Here is a 6,786-nt window from a genome sequence, read left to right as displayed (position 1 = left end):
TCCAGTTTTCATAATTTTCTGACACTATACATTTTCTGCTAATTTATCTGCCCCGTTTCACACAGAAAATTCTAAATATTCTGTTCTCGCTCCGAATTCAGCACGGGTCATTCCAGACTTATATTTTATGTCTATAAGTCCAATAAAAATAGTATCTCACACTATTTTTATTTATATTTATTTTCTTTTATTAAAAAATTCAGCATATTACATCCTACCGTAACTTCATAATTTAAGAAGTTTTGTACCTTACATCCTCCCCTCCAAAAAAAAGTTTCGTCCTTGAAACGAATTCAATAACTTAATTAACTCATACGTCAACGCATTTCTTCGAAGAGATGAGGATAATGCACTTTCATCGCTTCCTCGAGTTCCCATGTGGCCTCACGATCGTCGTGACCGGTCCAACGAATCTTCACGTAGGGAATCTCGCGGTTTGTCAATTTCCGCACTTCTCGAGCAATGATCATCGCCGGGAACTCTTCATAGGCGGTTCGTAATACAGGTGTAATACACTGAACTTTTGCAAATTGCGGAGTTCGAGTGTGTGGAATGGAATGTGGAACTATCCTACATGTCCTAAAAGGTTTTGACAAATTTTTAGACAAGTTAGAGGATGATTGAAAAGCTAGAAGCAAGAAAGTGCATTGAACAGGCAAAATTCAGCATTTCCTGCATTGTGTACCGGTACAGCCATCACCCTGTACCGGTACAGCAAGCAGCAGCAGCTGCAGTTGCGTGGCAGCAGGGCTATTTTGGTATTTTCACCTCCCATACTTATCCCCAACACCCCAGCACGACTCCAGAAGCTGAGGGATGGTTGCTGGAGCTCAGGGCAAGCCTCTTTCATCTTCTCCATTTTCTCTCTCTAGGGTTCTCTCTCTCTACGAGTAAAAGGCGCCGTTTTGCACCGATTTCGCGTCCCGCTCGACGCTTGCTGGTTGGGTGGACTTGGGGTCAGCTTTTAAGAGGTAAAGTGAAGTGTTTTTAACAGTGTTTTCATGTTTATTGCTGGGAGTTGCTGAAAGGAAGCTTTAGAGAGGGTTTTAGCTCAATCACCCTCTAGTTTATGGTTTAGTATCCGATTTTGGCGTGTTTCGGTTTTATTGCTCCCAGCTGAGCCCGAGGAGGATTTCAGCAACTTGAGAGGAGTTAATTAGCTGTAATTTAACTACCTTGGACCAGGGATAAGTTGCTTCAAAGCTGGACAAAGGTAATTAGTCGATTAATGACATAATTTTAGGACTATATGAAGTTTAATCGGGTAATTGACGCAGTTTGAGATTGCTTCTTCGCAGCAGGTTTCCGAATTAATTTGAGCTTATTTGGTGACCTTGGGGACTGGTCTAAAAGGTGTTTTAACCTGAGGTAAGCAGGAACTTCAGTTCTAAAACTGATTTAGTAAGAATTCGCCTATACTAGCTTATATCTAAGCATATTGATGTCGTTTAGTGGTTGTCCGCAGCGAGAGTGCTACCGACCTTGGGATCACCTTCAATTGGCATTGGAGAGCAATTAGAGGCTTAACTTGAGGTATTAAATTGGCCCAAAATAGGGATTTAAGTTACTACTTCGTATTAAGTACAAGTGTACCGAAATTGGACATTTCGGATATATATTTGATACGGTTTTGATGCATTATTTTTCAGTAGGGCTGAGGCTTGATTGAGCTAAATTTTGGGACTCTTGTGGACTGATTTGGAGCCTAGTACTAGGTGGGTTTGACCTAATCAGAGCAAGTGAAGCTCCCCTATGTTCTATATGTAACTATAGAATCGGTTTAGTAGCGCATTTTTATGATTATGCGATTAATAAAGGGTTTGGTACATATCATCATAACCTTTGATATAATTAAAATAGAACCTCTATGAAGTAGAGTGGACACACACATGCATAAAGTATTTATGTTCATGTTAAACGCAGTTGAATGACATTCTAGTACGAGTTGCTATGTTCCTAGAAAGTAGAGAACAATGATATGCTTGTAACTTTATTGATTATAAAGTCGAGAACAAGAATATGTTTTATGACTATAATGGCAATGCCATGATAGTAGAAAGTTCCTAATGCCATATGTAAATTTAGCATTATTCTTGCATGTTTATTAATCTAGTGGATACTAGTTACTACTAATATTTATCATGTTGAGAATTCCGATCAAAGGATCGAGAGCGAGAACATTGCAAGTTGGAAAATGATGATTGAGACATATTGGACTTTGAAATTGCTTGCTGCCATTGTGCTCATTCGCACATGCTTGTGAGGGTCGCTCCCTACAAGCCGGCACTCCGGAGTTGGCCTACGCGACAATTGCTCGCCCGTGCGGGATTGGGTGCCGAAGTGGATTACCGTGGGGAGTGTATACTACCACGGGGCCATTAGGCGCAGCGCAAGCTGGACTACCTTGAGTAAGTCCTGATAAATGAAACGAGAGTACTAAATGACAAAGGACAGTAATGAATGCTCATCAGTATAGTGGACAGTATTTACTTACACATCCATGTTTATGTTCGTGTTTATAGTAGTTGCTATGCTTCTATTACTCAGCTGATTCATTACTGCAGAAATCATTGTTACATGTTGCTTACATGTCCATTAATTGTTAACATTGGAAATATATCATGCAAATTACTGCTTTTATTTTCATTTAGTACATCATGAGCCTAGTGGTGTAATTCGCCGAGGCTGGCGGCTTACCCACTGGGAACTATTGTTAATAGTTCCCACGCCCTTTTTATTGTTGTTTTTACAGAGCCATCTACAGGAGAGGCTAGGGATCGTGGCAAGGGAGTCGCGTCTAGCTAGACATTGCTAGGAGCGTGCTAGTCGATCACCTTGCTACTCGGGCTACGGCTGAGGGTGATGTCCTGTGTATAGAGAGACTACCATTGTACAGATGTTTTGTGTTGTTTATGATGTATATGAGTATTGGATCCAGATGTTATAGTTTTAGTACTTTCTTTCGTACTTATATTTTGAGTTGGACCCTCTTGTTCTTTTATTGACAGTATTGGGAACTTATACTTTGCTCCGATATCGGGATAGGATTTTTCTATGTTTTTCTCCTATCGCCTTGCTTTCTTGTAGACGCCTTATACACTGCAGGCGTATGGCGGGTCTGTGCACGTACCGGATATGCTTCCGCTGGTACCTGGGCGTGACAACAGGACATGCTCGGGATCGTGGACATACTTATGAAGGTTAGAAACGTGGAATACATCATGTACCCCTGCAAGCTTCGGCGGTAATGCAAGTCGGTACGCTACCGCTCCAACCCGTTCCAACACTTCGAAAGGCCCAATATATCGGGGACTTAGCTTTCCCCGCACTCCGAAGCGTTTCACACCTCTCATTGGCGAAACCTTCAAGAAAATGCGGTCACCTACCGTGAATTTCAAGTCTCTACGGCGTTTGTCAGAATAGCTCTTTTGCCTCGACTGTGCCGTAAGTAGCCTCTCACGAGCGAGACGGACCTTCTCTTCCGCCTCCCGCAATACGTCTGGGCCCAATGCCACATGCTCACCTACATCGCTCCAACATATAGGGGATCGGCTCTTCCGCCCATATAGGACCTCGAACGGTGCCATCCCAATGCTAGCTTGGTAACTGTTGTTGTAGGCGAACTTGGCCATCCTCAAATGGTTTGCCCAACTACCCTTGTAGTCAATGACACACGCCCGCAACATATCCTCCAGAATCTGTATAGTCCTCTCTTACTGCCCATCCGTTTGAGGATGAAACGCGGTGCTGAAATCAAGTCGTGTGCCAAGTGCTTCTTGCAGGCTTTTCCAAAAGTGCGAAGTAAAACGGGGGTCTCGATCTGACACGATCGACTTCGGAACCCCGTGCAACCTCACAACTTCATCCAAGTATACCGCGCCAACTTGTCACCCAACCAGGTGGTGTGAATCGATAAAAAATGTGCCGACTTAGTCATATGATCCACAATCACCCAGATCGCGTCGTGGCCACCCGTCGAACGGGGCAATCCGACTACGAAGTCCATCGCGATATTCTCCCATTTCCAAACGGGAATAGGTAAACTTTGGAGCTTTTCCGCTGGAAATCGCCGCTCAGCCTTCACTTGCTGGCATACAAGGCACTGCGCTACGTAGCGCCCAATATCCGCTTTCATGCCCGGCCACCAGTACTGCATCTTCAGATCACGGTACATCTTGGTGCCGCCCGGGTGAATACTATAAGGAATCCGATGTGCTTCTTGTAAGATCAACTTCCGGACCTCCTCGTTTTCCGGTACGCACCATCGGTTTCGAAACTGAAGCGCACCCTCAGTATCTGCACTGAAATCACCATTGTGTCCACTCTCAATGTCTCGCCGCACCTTTTGGAGATTGGGGTCCGTAGATTGCAAACTCTTAATTTACTCCAACAAGATCGGTTAGACAACAAGAGCCGTAAGCCTAGTCGGGATTTCCGGAGCTACCACCTCAAGATCTAATCGCTCCATCTCTCTCCACAGTGGCTCCTGATGTGTGATCAACATAGCAAGATTTTTCACTGACTTCCTGCTAAGTGCGTCGGCCACCACATTTGCTTTTCCAAGGTGGTATAGGATTGTCACATCAAAATCCTTGAGCAATTCCAACCACCGCCGCTGTCGCATATTGAGCTCCTTTTGTGTAAACAGATACTTCAGACTTTTGTGGTCCGTGTATATCTCGCAACGCGCGCCATACAAGTAGTGCCTCCACAGCTTAAGAGCAAACACTACCGCGGCCTAAGTCGTGGACAGGGTAATTCTTCTCATAGCTCTTTAGCTGACGGGATGCATAAGCGATCACCTTCCCGCCCTGCATCAGAACACACCCTAAACCCGATTGTGACGCGTCGCTATACACCACGAAGTCTTCACTTGCACTGGTAAGGCGAGCACCGGAGTCGAAGTTAATCTATCCTTCAACCCTTGAAAACTCCGGTCGCACTCGTTACTCCAAATGAACTTGGTGCCTTTCCGAGTCAGACAGGTAAGTGGACTCACGATCTTCGAGAATCCCTCCACGAACCGTCTATATTAACCCGCTAAACACACGAAGCTTCGAACTTCTGTGACGTTAGTCGGGCGAGCCCAATCCTTGATCGCCTCCACTTTCCTCCGGTCGACAGATACTCCTCCCTCGGAAATGACATGCCCAAGAAATGCAATCTCTCAGAGCCAAAAGTCGCATTTCTTAAACTTAGCATATAGCTTCTCCTCCCGAAGGACTTGAAGCACGATTCTCAAATGCTCGGCATGTTCCTCGTCGCTACGAGAATAGACCAAGATGCCGTCTATGAAGACCACGACAAATCGGTCCAAGTACTCCTTGAAGACACGGTTCATTAAATCCATGAACGCTGCCGGGGCGTTAGTGAGCCCAAACGGCATGACCGTGAATTCATAATGTCCATACCGCGTACGAAACGCGGTCTTTTGAACGTCTTCCGGCTTGATCTTGAGTTGATGATAACCGGACTGTAAATCAATCTTTGAATAAACCTGAGATCCTTGCAACTGATCAAATAAATCATCGATCCTAGGCAACGGGTACTTATTCTTGATCGTGACTTTGTTCAACTCGCGATAGTCTACGCAGAGTCGAAACGATCCATCCTTCTTTCGCACGAATAGGACCGGGGCTCCCCACGGCGATACACTTGGCCGTATAAATCCCTTATCAAGGAGATCTATCAATTGAGCCCGCAACTCCTTTAATTCTGCCGGCGCCATCCGATATGGAGCCTTCGAGATAGGCGCGGTTCCTGGAACCAAGTCTATGACGAACTCGATCTTCCGGTCTGGTGGCATTCCCGGTAACTCTGCGGGAAATACATCTGGAAATTCCCGAACCACGGACAGCTCTTCAAGCGTCGGGGTCGTCCTCTCGACTTCCACAACGGTCGCCAAATAGGCCGTACAACCGCTGTTAATCAACTTCCTCACCCTCGTCGCTGACACCATAGCAGCGAAGCGTGAGCTTCTACAGGCCCAATAAACAAACTCTTCTTGGCCCGGCTCGCGAAATGTGATCACTTTACTTCTACAGTGAATGGTTGCATAGTAGTTCGAGAGCCAATCCATTCCTAGAATGACGTTGAAGTCCTTCAACTTCTTGAACATCAACATACGGATGGGCATTATCCAATCGCCCAACCGCACTGGACAAGACGAACACTCCATCCGGACTAGAAAATCATGTCCGGGGCCCGATACTCTCCAAGTGCTTTTACTCTCTTGTAGTTCTATGTCATGCATGCGTGCAAATGACCTACTGATGAATGAATGCGTAGCACCTGTATCAAGCATGGCCCTGGAGCGAACTCCGTTAATCAAAACCATACCTGCGAGTACATGGCGATCCTCCGCCTCAGCAGGTTCCTCGGCTTGGGTCTGAGCGGCAAACACCCGCCCGCTCGGAGTCGATCTCGTCGCCTCAGGTTGGCGTGGTACCATCGCATGTCCAGCCGATGACGCAGCAGGTGGAACTCCTCCATAATGCGCCAGAGTCGCAGGAGCCGATGCGACCGAAGGGGCAAGCGAAGCCCTCACTGGACAGTAGCGGCTGATATGGCCCGCCTGTCCACACGTGAAGCACTTCCCTTCCCATTGATCACACGTCCTTGGCTCGTGATTCCCACCGCAGATTGTGCACCGCTGCGGTCCGCGGTCCTTGGATTGCATTCGCGGGTACTTCGAGGGCTTCCTTGACTTGGTTTGAGCTCCCGAGCTACTCTGAGCCCGCTTCTTACCACCGTCCTTCTCGGACGCTTCTCGCTCCTCCCGAATGT

The 6,786-nt window shown here is 46.4% G+C and overlaps 2 long non-coding RNA genes across 2 annotated transcripts; both read left to right on the top strand.

Moving 5' to 3' along the window:
• On the top strand, positions 704 to 1,337 carry LOC109710872. Its single transcript, XR_002216467.1, has 3 exons — positions 704 to 971; positions 1,117 to 1,213; positions 1,299 to 1,337. It is a non-coding gene; the product is annotated as an uncharacterized LOC109710872 (long non-coding RNA).
• Positions 1,331 to 2,791, top strand: LOC109710871. The gene is made up of 4 exons (XR_002216466.1): positions 1,331 to 1,368; positions 1,466 to 1,533; positions 1,650 to 1,715; positions 2,753 to 2,791. It is a non-coding gene; the product is annotated as an uncharacterized LOC109710871 (long non-coding RNA).

This window comes from Ananas comosus, linkage group 5, assembly GCF_001540865.1.
Source record: "Ananas comosus cultivar F153 linkage group 5, ASM154086v1, whole genome shotgun sequence".
Taxonomy (NCBI): domain Eukaryota; kingdom Viridiplantae; phylum Streptophyta; class Magnoliopsida; order Poales; family Bromeliaceae; genus Ananas; species Ananas comosus.
This window is presented reverse-complemented; position numbering and strand designations above follow the sequence as displayed.